This window comes from Phaseolus vulgaris, chromosome 11 (genome assembly GCF_051622355.1).
Source record: "Phaseolus vulgaris cultivar YP4 chromosome 11, ASM5162235v1, whole genome shotgun sequence".
Lineage (NCBI taxonomy): Eukaryota > Viridiplantae > Streptophyta > Magnoliopsida > Fabales > Fabaceae > Phaseolus > Phaseolus vulgaris.
This window is the reverse complement of record NC_143508.1, coordinates 33577609-33593084: the sequence shown is the minus strand read 5'-3', so window position 1 is coordinate 33593084 and position 15476 is coordinate 33577609. Positions and strand designations below refer to the sequence as shown.

The following is a 15476-nucleotide window of genomic DNA, read 5'->3' as shown; positions in this document are numbered from 1 at the left end:
CATCAATTATAACTTTGGCAGTTTTCATGAATGGTCTTCCCAATATCAAAGGTACTTCAGCATCTTCTTCAATATCCATTACAACAAAATCTACTGGGAATAGAAATTTATTTACCTTTACCAACAGATCTTCAACTATTCCATGTGGATATTTGATTTATCAATCAGCCAACTGCAAAGTCATTCTTGTTGGTTTCACTTCTACATCTCCCATTTTCTTCAGCATTAATAAAGGCATCAAATTAATACTAGCTCCACGATCCAATAATGTCTTTACAACAGTGATATTTCCTATGGTAATTGGCAAAGTGAAACTCCCAGGATCTCTAGATTTCTGCGGTAATGATTTTTAATAATAGCACTGCATCCAGCTTCCAATTCAATTATCTCCTGGTCATTGAATTTTCTTTTCTTTGTCAATAATTCCTTCATGAATTTAGCATATGTAGGCATCTGCTTTAAAGCTTCAGTAAAAGGAATGTTAATTTGCAATCTTTTGAGAATATTCATAAATCTTGCAAATTGCCTTTCTTTGCATTTCTTTGTAGGAGCATGTGGATAAGGTACATCTTTTATAGGAACACTCCTCTCTTGTTTTTCACTTCTTTGATTTTTTTCTATTTTCTCTCCAACATCTACAACATCTTCCTTATTCCTTCTTTCTCCTCCCTCACACTCAATCTCTTCTTTCTCAATCTCTATATCATTTAAAACCTCGTCCTCAACAACTAAATTATCTCCAGTTCCTTTTCCTATAACTTTCCCACTTCTGGTAGTAATGGACATGCAATGCTCCTTGGGATTGGTTTGTGTATTGGCTGAAAATTGACTACCTTGATTATCTACCAACTCTTTAGCCAGTTGCCCCACCTATGTCTCTAAATTTCTTATTGATGCTTCAGTATTTTTCTGATTGGATAGAGAGGCTTGCATGAACTTCTCAAAAGTATCCTCCAATTTGGATGTTCTCTCATGAACGGAAGGATAATGTGGTTGCTGCTGATAAAGAGCTTGTCTGTTAGATGATCCAGCCTCTTGCTTCCACCCAAATCCTTGATTTGGATTATTCCTCCATCCTTGAACCATGTTATTTGGATAGCTAGATGAAAAGCCACCTTGCCTTCCTTGATTATTCATATACTGAACTTCTTCCTCTAATGGATTTTGGTAAGAGCATTGGCCATTAAGCTGATCTCCCCCACAAAAATCACACTTCAAAGCTTGATTCTGAATTGAAGGAGAATTTACTGCATATATTGTTGAGGCAGTTTTGACATTTGCTTGGTTAATGCCTCAATTTGCTGAGTCAAAATCTTGTTTTGTGCTAAAATTGCATCTGAAGTACTAAGATCCAGCACCCCTTTCTTTTGCATTGTATATCTATCATGTTGAGCTTGGTAATCTGTTGAGGTTAAGGCATCAATGATTCTTGTAGCTTGTTCTGCATCAACACTCATCATTGTACCTCCTGCTGCAGCATCCAAGATCATTTTAGTACCAGGCCTCAAACCATTATGGAATATGTTCAACTGAGCAATATCCTCAAAGACATTATTAGGACATCTTCTTAACATCACTTTAAAGCGTTCCCAAGCTTCACAAAAAGGTTCATTTGGCCCTTGCCTGAATGTGGAGATATCATACTTAGCCTTGATATATCGAGAAAGTGGGAAGAATCTATGTAGGAATTTCTCTACTACATCATTCCAGCTACTTAGACTCTGGTTTGGATATGACTTTAACCATTCTTTTGCTTTGCCTGCAAGTGAGAAAGGAAATAGACGCAGATAAACAGATTCAATATCATTTTCCTCGAAGCCCATGGTCCCAACCAACTCATAGAATGTGGATAAATGAGTATAAGGGTCTTCATGATCCATTCCAGTGAATTGATGAGTGTTGATTAAGCTGAGAATAGTTGGCTTCATTTCTAATGATTTGGTGGCAGGAGGTATGGCTATGCTGGAGAAATGCCTCGGTCTTTGTTGCATAGCATAGTCTCCCAATGTTCTTCTAGGGATTTTGTCTATTTTCAGCCATTTGGAACTCTGTTTGATTGTGTGAGTTGAGAGTGTTGCAAGATCCTACTTTTGCTTGTCCTTGCTTCTTCTTTTCTTCTCTCTTCTTGCTCTGATTTTTTCTAGCTGTTTTCTCAATTTCTGGATCAAATTCCAATTGATCTTCAGGAACCTGTCCTCTCAATAACATGTATCTAAGACAACTCAAACAAGGATTATCACATGATAAAAGAATAAGATCTAAACAAGTGTCTATTCACAAAGAAAACAAAATATTCACAATACTCAATGAGTTATACTTCAGAAATTCTTAAAAGAAATTGTTCCCTGGCAACGGCGCCAAAAACTTGTTGATATTTCTCCGCAAGTGTACCGAATCAATTGTAATATAATACTCTTTAAAGTACGTGTACCGTCCCGTATCCGAGCGTTGACTAAGTCAAAGTCAAAGTCAACGCAAGGCGTCGCCTAGGTGTAGAGACGCCAAGAGGAAGCGTCGCCAAGGCAAGGCGTCGCCAAGGCAAAGCGTCGCCCAGATGGAGGCATCGCCTCACTAGGGCGTCGCCAGATCAAACAGTGTAAAAAACAAGGCAATCACGGTGTGGTTCCCCGATACCCATGGGTAGGAAAGACCATGGAGGGAGTGACGCCGTGGGAAGGCCTCAGGTCCCAATAGCATGGGGCAGCAATAAAGAGAAAGAAAAGGTGGCTTCAAGGCCATAGTAATAGTACCAGTGAAGGGCAGCCTGACTCGTGAAGTGCTCCTGCCGCCCCAGAGACGCCTGTGGGGCAGATACGACTCAAGAGGAAAGTCACGCCCAGGGCAACCGGGTGCAGAGTACAAAAGGAAGGCAGATACGCTCTCAAAGTAAGTGACTAGATACTTGGGGGCATGAGTTGGCACCCAAAAAGTCACCCCTAGTGCAGTAGCACTCCCAACAGGAGGACTCACACGTAGAAACGTCCCCAGGTGGGCCGAAGCGCCCCCAGATGGGGTCATGGCGTCGTGAGGCCCTCCACGTGTACGACAGCCATGCAAGAATAGAAACACCCTTTAGTCAGGTGCCAGGTAATTAAAAGTTATTCAATACAGTTTCCCTTTCGAGCATTCAGGTACTATAATGGCTCCCGAGCGTTTCAAACGTCTTAAATGCGCTACGTTTTCTAATTAAGCGCTTTAATGAGTGCGTTACGTTTGTGATTAAAAGCGCTTTAAGGCGCTTTAAAATGCTTGGGTAGTTTAAATAGCGCAGAGAATGTTGGAAAAAGGGTTGGAACTTTCGGCAAATTGACCAGAGAACTCTCTAGTTGCTTGCTCGTGCTTCAAGGTTACGTACAAGTGACTGGGGAATATTTTTGCCTGAAGGAGACAACACACACATATACACATTTCTTTTACCACCTTCGGAGTGCCATATGCGGTGCTCAATCACGTAGGTGGATAGTTTTTGGTGTTTCTTGCTGGCTGACTTGAGCGTCGGAGTGCACACGGCCGCTAGGGCGCCTTTTTGTCCTCTTTTTTGCAGGAATCCACGGGCAACCAGTGGGAAGGAGTCCCTAGCTGACGGTTAAGGTCGCGCACGAAGACGTCCCGGTCAACCGGACGGAACAGTACGAATGTCGAACTCACAGAGAACAATTCTAATTAAGATGTTCTGTTTTAAAACTCATCAAGTATAGAAAATAATTTTGATTGTTGAGAACTTGTTCATTACCAAATTAAAGATTTCACAAGTAACTAAGAGATATAGGGTTTGATTCAACCAAATACAAAACTAACTTATCAATTATAGAGAAAGATACTTGGGATTGAATTGCGTCTATCTCAATCATCTGTATTTTGAAAAATACAATATATAATACTCAAAACTACTTATTCTTTATGCTTTTTTTAAAGTCATTCATCTTGATTCTGTTGAAGCTGGAGGTAGCTTCTTCCCTACCAAGGCTTGATGTGTGTTTGATGAAGAAAATGGCTTGAGTGCTTTGAAGATTGTAATAGGTTTTTAGATTCATTTGTAATTAGGCTTGTAAGTGTGTATGATTGCCTTTTGCTGTATAACCTATCCTAGATGCCTAACCAAGTCTAGATCAAGCACATGATGTGGTTAAATGGTTTTTTGAAAAGCTTTTGAAAGTGTTCTATGCTGACCACCGACCGGCGATCATGCACCGCTTTTTCAAGTAGCTATGCTGACCACCGACCAGCGATCATGTGGAGCATTGCCATCTACGATAGCCGTCTACTCAGAGAAGCTTTTGAAAGTGCTCTTAAAAGTTTTAAAACAGTACACAAATAAATCTGTTTTATGGAGAAAGAATCTGTTTATTTCTTCTCTGTTAAAAGGCTTTTCTAAATTTCTGTTAAGGCACAAAGGGAAAGCTCAGTTCGTTATTTCAGTTAAGCTGAGCTGGCCTGTTTGTTATACTTTAATCTGTTTTACTGTGAAAGAACAGATTTATTCTTTGGTCTGCTGAAAGGTTTTTCACAAGTTAGTTAGGGCACCAAAGGTACAACTCAGACAGTTATTTCAGTTAGCTGAGTTGGCAGTTTTCACAAAATAAATCTGTTAAGTTCAAAAATGAATCTGTTGTTTTCTTAACTGCTTTTCAACTGTTTTTTGAAAAGAAGTTAGAGACTGTTTTCTATATAAAGAAAAGTCTCTCTCACATGAATAAGGGCTGAGGAATTACGCTTTTGACAGAGATCAAACAATTTCCATGTGAGAAGAAGGATTGAAAGAGTTTTTGAAAGGTTTTCCAAAGGGATTTTCAAGTGTTCTTGTTCTAGGAAACCTTTGATCTTGGTGAAGGTGTTGGTGTAGTTCTGCAGCAAATTGAACTACTGGTTTTGAGTTCTTGCATCTTCTTTTCAGGTGTAATCTTTCCTTTATTCTGTTGTGTAAAGGTGTAAGTGTTAGTCACTCCTTGATAGGGTTTTCTTGGAGTGCAAGGTGTGCTGAAATAGGGTTTTTCAGCATTGTGTGTGTTGTTCTTGTAGTGTTCAAGAACTGCTGGTTTTGTAAGTGATTGGTACTGTTTTTAGTGAATTCCACCTTGGGGTAAGGTGAGACTGGATGTAGCTCTGTATGAGTGAACCAGTATAAAAACGTGTGTATCTTGTATCCTCATCCCTGCACTCTTTTCTGGTTTTTTGCTTAATTCTGTCAAGAACTAAATCTGTTCTTTTTAAATTGAATCTGTTAATTCTGGGTTAAGTGAAAACTGTTCTTCCTGTTTTGTTAAAGTTTTCTGATCATAAACAAGGTTGCTGCATATAATGGCTTAAGTGAATTGTGAACAAACTGATCATTCATTAAAACCTGAGAAAGGATCATACTTCTTGAAATCTTGTGTTGTGAAATTTTTTGGTTGATTTCTAAGCATAGCTGTATCCTTCATCCTCACAATATTAAGCTGATCTGGTTCTGTGATAATTCTCTGTTGATCACAATTTTACATTGAACAAAATTCAAATTGTGCCAAGACTGCTCTGAAGAATCAATCTGTTTCAAGTAAAAACAATCTGTTCTTTTTGCCTCTGGAATACTGAAAAATTGTGTGTTCTTGCGAAAATTTTATAAGCTCAATTCACCCCTCCCCTCTTGAACTTAGACACTAATAGACCCAACAATTGGTATCAAGAGCTAGGGCTTGTATTTTGCTCAAGTGTGTGTATGATGTCTGAGTTTAAAATGCCTTTTGCTGAAGGTGCATCTATTAATAGACCTCCTATGTTTGGTGGTGTTAACTATGCTTTCTGGAAAATCAGGATGAAGATCTTTATGGAATCTATTGACATGGGAATCTGGGATGCAGTGGTCAGTGGTCCTTTTATACCTATGCAGGTTGTCAAAGATGAAACAATAAAGAAGCCTTGGTCTGAATGGAGTGAAACTGAGAAGAAAAAGGCCCAATATGATTCTTTAGCCAAGAATATCATCACATCTGCACTGAATATGGATGAGTTCTTTAGAGTCTCTCAATGTAACTCAACAAAGGAGATGTGGGATGTACTAGAGGTGACTCATGAAGGAACTGATGATGTGAAACGGGCAAGGAAGCACTCACTAATTCAGGAGTATGAGCTGTTCAGAATGCAATCTGAAGAAAGTATTGCAGATGTGCAGAAACGATTTACACACATTGTAAATCACCTCACTGGCCTTGGTAAAGTCTTCGACAAGGAAGAGCTTAACATTAAGGTATTAAAATGTCTTGATAGGAGCTGGCAGCCTAAGGTAACAGCAATCTCAGAATCCAGAGATTTATCCAAGATGTCCACTGCTGCACTTTTTGGAAAGCTGATAGAACATGAAATTGAGCTGAAAAGATTGAAAGAACAAGAAACAGTGGAAAAGAAGGCCAAAGGAATTGCTCTGAAAACTACCATAGAACATGATACAAGTGAGGAAGAAGGTGATCCAGAACATGATGAGACTGTGAGTCTGCTCACCAGAAAATTCAGCAGATTTCTTAGAAAGAAAAACCGTGACAGAACTCAGCAAAGAAAGAGGTATTCCAAACAACCTATTGATTCAAATTCTTCCAATTACACGTGCTTTTGATGTGGTAAACCAGGTCATATAAAAGCTGATTGTCCAAACAATCAAAGTAAAGAAAAATCAGCAAGCAAGATGAGTGACAAAGGGAAAGGTAGAAGAGCATATATCTCATGGGAAGAAAATGATGTATCCTCATCTAGCAATTCTTCAACTGAAAGTGAAGAAGCAAATCTTTGCTTCATGGTGAATGATGAGGGATCCAACTCTGACTCAGTAAGTAATTTCTCCACTGATTCTGAAAACTATGATCAACTACTATTAGCCTTTAAGGAAACACATGATGAAGCAAACAGGTTGGCTATAATGTGCAACAGATTGAATAGAGTAAATAGGGTACTTGAACCAAAGGTTAAAGTTCTTGAAGAAGAACTGCACAAAGCTAAAACTGAATTAATTAGTCTTGAATTGACATGTTTGCATGCATCAATTAAAACTTGTGATAATTGCAAAAAGCTGGAAAAACAGGTTGAGTATTTGTTAAAAACACTTTCAAATTTCACTAAGGGAAGAGAAAATCTTGAAACATTATTAGGTTCACAGAATGCTGTTTTCAATAAAAATGGTTTAGGATATAATCCTGGAATGAAAGGTAATGTGAAAAAGCTGTCAAGTTTCTTTGTTCCTTCCAAAACAGGTTTTTCCTCTTTTAGTAATTCAAAAACAATGCATACTGCAACATGTTTTTATTGTACGAAATCTGGTCATGTATCTAGAACATGTAAGGCTAGGAAATATCTTGTTCCTAAAGGATTGGCCAAATGGCTTCCTAAGGAAAGGTGTTAATCATGTTGGACCCTAGACTAAAGGGGTACCATATGTGCTAAATCTGTTTTGTTGCAGAAAAACAGCAGGAGAAACCAGTGGTACCTAGACAGTGGCTGCTCAAAGCACATGACTGGTGATGTGACTCAGTTCATAAATCTGAAACTCAAAGCTGAAGGGCATGTCACATATGGAGATAACAATAGAGGAAAAATTCTTGGAAGAGGAGATGTTGGTACTAAAGACTCAACTACTATTGAGAATGTCCTATATGTTGAAGGGCTAAAACATAGTCTTCTAAGCATTAGCCAGCTGTGTGACAAGGGATACAAGGTCAATTTCGAAGCAAATACTTGTACAATTTCAAATGAAAATTCTGGTAAGGTGTTGTTCACTGGAAAAAGGGTAAACAACATTTATCTCCTAGACATTATAAAGAGTTGTTCTGAAAATGACTGTTTGCTATCTAAAAATGATGAGTCATGGTTGTGGCATAGGAGACTAGCTCACATTCACACAAATCACTTGAATAAGCTAAAATCTAAGGAACTTGTTTCTGGTTTACCAAACATAAAGTTTCAAAATAACAGATTGTGTGATGCCTGTGTAAAGGGAAAACAGATTAAAACTTCTTTTAAATCAAAAGATATGGTTTCTTCAAATAAAGCTTTGGATGTGTTGCATATGGACTTGTTTGGACCATCTAGGACTGCTAGCTTAGCTGGAAATTACTATGCTTTGGTGATTGTTGATGACTTTTCAAGATATACATAGACTTTGTTTCTTGTTTCTAAAAATTATGCATATAAAGCCTTTAAGAAACTTGCTAAGGTTCTACATAATGAGAATGAAAATAGGATAAAACAGATTCGTAGTGATCATGGGGGAGAATTTCAAAATGCAAAGTTTGATAAATATTGTGAAAAACATGGGATCATACATAGTTATTCTGCTCCTAGGACACCCCAACAAAATGGTGTTGTTGAAAGAAAGAATAGATCACTAGAAGAGTTAGCTAGGACTATGCTAAATGAATCTGGTTTACCTAAATATTTTTGGGCTGATGCTGTATATACTGCTTCTTATGTGCTTAACAGAACATTGATTAGACCATTTCTTAAGAAAACTCCCTATGAATTGTATAAAGGTAGGAAGCCTAGTATTAGTCATCTTAGGGTGTTTGGCTGCAAATGCTTTGTTTTAAATAATGGTAAAGATAATTTGGGGAAGTTTGATCCTAAATCAGATGAAGGAATACATATTGGTTATGCAATAAATGGTCATGCTTATAGAGTATATAACAAAAGATTGCTTGCTGTTGAAGAATCTATACATGTTGTGTTTGATGAAACAGATTTTTTTGTGCCCAAATCTGTTATGGATGAACCTGGTATGGATGATTTAAGAACAATTATGCAACAGAATCAATCTAGTGAGCTTGATGCTACTAATCCAAATTCTGTCAAAGAATCTACTGTGAATGCAGGACTGCCTAAAGAATGGAAGACTCCAAGGGATCTCACTCTTGACAATGTAATTGGTAAAATTGACAAAGGAGTCTCAACAAGAAATTCACTCAATAACTTCTGCAGAACAGTAGCTTTTGTGTCACAGATTGAACCTAAAAGCCTGGAAGAAGCACTGCAAGATAGCAATTGGATAACAGCAATGCAGGAAGAGCTGAACCAGTTTGAATACAATGAAGTGTGGACCTTGGTTCCAAGGAAGCATGAGATGAACATCATAGGAACCAAGTGGGTGTACAGGAACAAGATGGATGAACATGGAGCTATCACTAGAAATAAAGCAAGACTGGTTGCTAAAGGGTATAACCAAGAAGAAGGTATTGATTTTGGTGAAACCTATGCACCAGTAGCACGTCTTGAAGCTGTCAGACTTCTTCTAGCATTTTCCAGCATACAAGGCTTCAAGCTGTTTCAAATGGATGTCAAGAGTGCATTTCTAAATGGCTACATCAATGAAGAGGTGTTTGTATCTCAGCCTCCAGGGTTTGAAGATCACAAAAATCCAGAACATGTGTTCATGCTTAAGAAAGCCTTATATGGATTAAAGCAAGCACCTAGGCAATGGTATGAAAGGCTAAGTGAATTTCTGCTGTCTCAAGGTTATAGCCGTGGCAATTCAGATAAAACTCTCTTTCTAAAGAAGAAAAGTGAAGATGTCATACTCGTGCAAGTCTATGTAGATGATATTATCTTTGGATCCACAAATGAAGAGATGTGTGAAGACTTTGTGAAAACCATGAAAAGTGAGTTTGAGATGTCAATGTTAGGAGAAATGAATTTCTTCCTTGGATTACAAGTTAAGCAACTCAAGGATGGAATTTTCATAAGTCAAGAAAAATACTGCAAGGAACTGCTCAAGAAGTTTGATATGAATCAATGCAAAGCAATCAGCACTCCTATTTCAACAAGTTGTCAGTTGGATCAAGATTCTGCAGGAAAATCAGTGGATCAAACGAAGTATAGGGGTTTAATTGGTTCCCTATTATATCTAACTGCCAGCAGGCCTGACATTATGTTTGCTGTTGCAAAGTTGATAGGAAGAGCACAAGTGGGACTTGTCACATGCTTGGATCAAGTCTAATCTCTTGGCATTGCAAGAAGCAAGCTTGTGTTGCTCTCTCCACAGCAGAAGCAGAATACATAGCTGCTGGAAGTTGTTGTGCTCAAACCTTATGGCTAAGGCAGCAGCTAAGTGATTTTGGTATTCTGTTAAATAACATACCTATAAATTGTGATAATACAAGTGCCATAAATCTGTCTAAGAATCCTGTCATGCACTCAAGAACTAAGCACATTGAAATTAGACATCACTTTCTAAGAGAACATATAGCTAATGGAACATGTGATATACAATTCATTGGTACTGAATTTCAATTAGCTGATCTATTCACTAAACCACTTGCTAAAGACAGGTTTCACTTTCTTTTAAATGAATTGGGTATTATTAGCTTGAATTGTCCTCTGCAGTGAAAATTTCAGTCTGTTGTTTTATGTTTTAACATGTTTCGTTCCATGTTTCAGAAATCACAGCTGTGACTAGGAAAGAGAAAGATTTATTTTTCTCTCTCTCACTTTATTATTGACTGCTTTTACGGTTATTGACCAGCAGATCCATGCAAATTAGTGTGTGGGTATCCTAACTAATTGGATTTTGTGTAGATGCAACAGATTTGATGTACCAAAATCAGGTTCCAAGATATTCTTACGTGAATCCACACCTGAACCTGCTGCACCATTGGAATAAAATCTGTAGCATATCTGTGGGATTTGATTTTTCTTCAAAATTCATTATTTCCAAAATCTGATTACATTGCCCTGAATTAAAATTTGTGCTTTTCAATTTTGGTTTAATAATTCTATATAAACCTAGCACAATTTAGCTCGTCTCTCACACCATCTCACTTGCACTATAAGCTGTCCCAGGTGCACATTGCTTCACCACAGGTTTTGTTTCTGCTTTTGAATAATAATCTGTAATGTCTGTCTTCTAGAATTGTATGGTAATGTGTTGATGCAGGGAAGAACAGATTAAGCATGGCATCCTCCTCACATAGAAAGAAGAAATCCAAGGAGCAATCTCAAAGCAGCCAAGGTATCCTGGAAAACTGGTTTGCTGGAGATTCAGAGGCAATGACAAGGTTCATACATGAGACTGGCAGGAAGCAAATCAATGTACCCAAGCTGCTTGAGTTCTCATGGCTGAGAGAGGAGAATCTGATAGAAGCCAAAGACTTGCTCAAGCATCAAAAGCTGAAAGGATTTCTGGAGATGAATGGAAATGTTTATCCATACCTTGTGAAGGTGTTTTACTGCAACCTTGAACAAGAGGGTAAAAATCTGGTTTCCCATGTAAAAGGAGTGAAGCTGAAGATCACTAGGGAAATCTGGAGCAATGTGGGTGGAATCAAATATTCAGGACTGAAAGTGAGCAAAGGAAACACTGCTGGAATTCAAGGATTCAACAAATTGCAATTTTATAGAAGCTGTGTGAGGAATCCCACTGAACCAGTAGCTAGGTATCATGCAGGTAGCCTAACTCTAATTCCTAGACTCTTAGCTCATATAATTGCTTGGCAGCTTAAACCTAGAGGAAGTAATCATGCTGTACTTCATGAGGAAGACTTGATACTGCTGTATTGCATCATGAACCAGCTTAAGGTAAATTGGGTAAGTACTATGGTTGAACATATGCTGAAATCTGCAAGACTACCTGATTATCGTCTTCCCTATGCAATATTTGTGTCAAAACTAATTGATCACTTTAAAGTGGACACTACCAATGAAAGGAATGACTCTATTAAGGCTGCAAGTGAAATAGATAACTCCACACTCATGAAAATGGGATTCTATAAAGATGAAGATGGTTGGGTTTTTAGAAGAAATGCTGGACAAAGGGCTGAGCAAGAAGCTGCTCCTCAAGGAAATGAAGAAGAAGAAAATGCTGATGGAGTGCAACACATGGACGAATCACCAGTACATTCTGCTGAACATGAAGATGTTGCTGCCACTAGTCAAAATGCAATAGTTGCATATGAGGCACCTGAGTACAGAGGTGAACCTCTGTCTATGTTTGAAAGACAGGTGCTAAGCAGGCTGGACACACTCACAGAAGAGTAGAAAGCACACCATGAGATGACTTACGCCAGGTTTCAACACTTGGATGATCAACTTGAAGGAGTTCAAGTGCAGCTAGCTGAGCTCTATTACAACAACAAGTGATCCTATTTCTAAGTCTTTATCTTTTATATGAACAATTTGAAATTAATCTTTTAGTTGTTTTGTGGTTTGTAATGAACCTCTATGGTTTATTGGTTTTATTTGAACTGTTATGTATGGCTATTATTTTTTCTGTGGTATTTTATGCTCCCATTCTGTTTGATGAATCCAAAGGGGGAGAAGAATAGCCTAGTACATAACAGCCTAAGAATAGCCTGGTACAGGTTCTGCAGATGATATTCACAGTGGTTGCTGATATGATTCCGATGTTAAATCTGCAGGTATATCATTTCTAAATCTGTTTGTTCTGCTTTAACACCTGTTTTCTTTGTATATAGTTTTGTACAGATTTGGTCATGATCTCTCTTCAAAGCTGTGCAAAGCAAAGGGAATTTGTCTCCATCAAACAAGGGGAGATTGTTGAAGCTGGAGGTAGCTTCTTCCCTACCAAGGCTTGATGTGTGTTTGATGAAGAAAATGGCTTGAGTGCTTTGAAGATTGTAATAGGTTTTTAGGTTCATTTGTAATTAGGCTTGTAAGTGTGTATGATTGCCTTTTGCTGTATAACCTATCCTAGATGCCTAACCAAGTCTAGATCAAGCACATGATGTGGTTAAATGGTTTTTTGAAAAGCTTTTGAAAGTGTTCTATGCTGACCACCGACCGGCGATCATGCACCGCTTTTTCAAGTAGCTATGCTGACCACCGACCGGCGATCATGTGGAGCATTGCCATCTACGATCGCCGTCTGCTCAGAGAAGCTTTTGAAAGTGCTCTTAAAAGTTTTAAAACAGTACACAAATAAATCTGTTTTATGGAGAAAGAATCTGTTTATTTCTTCTCTGTTAAAAGGCTTTTCTAAATTTCTGTTAAGGCACCAAGGGAAAGCTCAGTTCGTTATTTCAGTTAAGCTGAGCTGGCCTGTTTGTTATACTTTAATCTGTTTTACTGTGAAAGAACAGATTTATTCTTTGGTCTGCTGAAAGGTTTTTCACAAGTTAGTTAGGGCACCAAAGGTACAACTCAGACAGTTATTTCAGTTAGCTGAGTTGGCAGTTTTCACAAAATAAATCTGTTAAGTTCAAAAATGAATCTGTTGTTTTCTTAACTGCTTTTCAACTGTTTTTTGAAAAGAAGTTAGAGACTGTTTTCTATATAAAGAAAAGTCTCTCTCACATGAATAAGGGCTGAGGAATTACGCTTTTGACAGAGATCAAACAATTTCCATGTGAGAAGAAGGATTGAAAGAGTTTTTGAAAGGTTTTCCAAAGAGATTTTCAAGTGTTCTTGTTCTAGGAAACCTTTGATCTTGGTGAAGGTGTTGGTGCAGTTCTGCAGCAAATTGAACTACTGGTTTTGAGTTCTTGCATCTTCTTTTCAGGTGTAATCTTTCCTTTATTCTGTTGTGTAAAGGTGTAAGTGTTAGTCACTCCTTGATAGGGTTTCTTGGAGTGCAAGGTGTGCTGAAATAGGGTTTTTCAGCATTGTGTGTGTTGTTCTTGTAGTGTTCAAGAACTGCTGGTTTTGTAAGTGATTGGTACTGTTTTTAGTGAATTCCACCTTGGGGTAAGGTGAGACTGGATGTAGCTCTGTATGAGTGAACCAGTATAAAAACGTGTGTATCTTGTATCCTCATCCCTACACTCTTTTCTGGTTTTTTGCTTAATTCTGTCAAGAACTAAATCTGTTCTTTTTAAATTGAATCTGTTAATTCTGGGTTAAGTGAAAACTGTTCTTTCTGTTTTGTTAAAGTTTTCTGATCATAAACAAGGTTGCTGCATATAATGGCTTAAGTGAATTGTGAACAAACTGACCATTCATTAAAACCTGAGAAAGGATCATACTTCTTGAAATCTTGTGTTGTGAAATTTTTTGGTTGATTTCTAAGCATAGCTGTATCCTTCATCCTCACAATATTAAGCTGATCTGGTTCTGTGATAATTCTCTGTTGATCACAATTTTACATTGAACAAAATTCAAATTGTGCCAAGACTGCTCTGAAGAATCAATCTGTTTCAAGTAAAAACAATTTGTTCTTTTTGCCTCTGGAATACTGAAAAATTGTGTGTTCTTGCGAAAATTTTATAAGCTCAATTCACCCCTCCCCTCTTGAACTTAGACACTAATAGACCCAACAGATTCCTCACAGATGAAATTCATAAGATAATTTCTGAAACACCGATTCCTCAGATATTTAACAAATCATCCAGCTTTAGGAACAGAATTATAATGCAATCAATAACCTGGAATCTATTCCTAGCATTACAAGTTATCAAGTATTTTCGTTTATTTCAGATCCTTAAAGGTACTTTCCAGTTAAATTTAAGGATCAAAATCAAGACTCTATTGATCAGACAGAATCAAGCAATAAGCATAAAACGAAAATACCAAGAACAAGTAGAAAAGAGAATTATATATATATATATCACCAAGAATACATTTGATCAAGGTAAATTACATTCAATCCCAAGTTAGAAAGAACTTAGCCACTCATGACAACTCCTCCAATCTTCATTCTTGATCTGGATTGCATAAGAAGGACTGATATGAGCAAGTTCTTCTCCTAAGAACAAAGGTTTCTTCTCTTTCTCTCACTAGTCTCTCTCTATAAAAGCTCAATCTTTTTCCACCGCTGGTTTTGAGTTGTGTTTCAAAATTTATATAATCAACTTTAGCTCAAGCTAGCCCGTTTTAGCTTAAGCTAGATCTTTCGGTGCATTTTTAGCTTGAGCTTGCGATTCTAGCCTGAGCTAGATCAGTACTGCACCTTTAACAAACTCTAGACAGTTTTAGCTTGAGCTAAATCCTCTAGCTTGAGCTAAATCTTCTTGTGATCCAACTAACACAAGAACATAAACCAAAGAGTAAATTGGCAGAAAGGAAAACAATGGGAAAAGAGATGAAGGAAAGAATGCTTATGGTAGTGGAAGAGAAGGGACACGCCACTTGGAGGGTGGTTTCCTCCAAGATAAGTGTAGAAGACCGCCACCTGAGAGCTCTCAACTCAATCAAGATAAGACCCAATTGATAAGAGGACACGAGCCTCACAAACACCTCACACAATTTGTGCAGAGTTTTTTTTCTTCTATAAATTTCAAGTTTAAAATACAAGGAGTAAGGCACCCTATTTATAGATGATGGTGCCTTGGAAAATAAGAAGAGTAATGGCATGATTGTAATAGGGAGAGGGGTTGCGTTTAGGGTTTGACTAAGTCAAAATCGCACCCTAGGCTTGTCCCTCTAGAAACTAAATCAAATTTCCTTCATAAAGGGCTAGAAACAAGATAAAATGATAGCTACATCCCCTATTATGCTAAAAGAACCTTATTCTAGCCTATCTTGCTATTTGGACCCCTCAAGTGAACCCAATTTATTTACAACTTGTTTTA

General features: G+C 37.7%; 1 pseudogene; it reads left to right on the top strand.

The window, feature by feature from the left end:
• Positions 1-1545: 1545 nt before the first annotated feature.
• LOC137811636 (small nucleolar RNA R71) lies at positions 1546-1652 on the top strand (annotated as a pseudogene).
• Positions 1653-15476: the final 13824 nt, after the last annotated feature.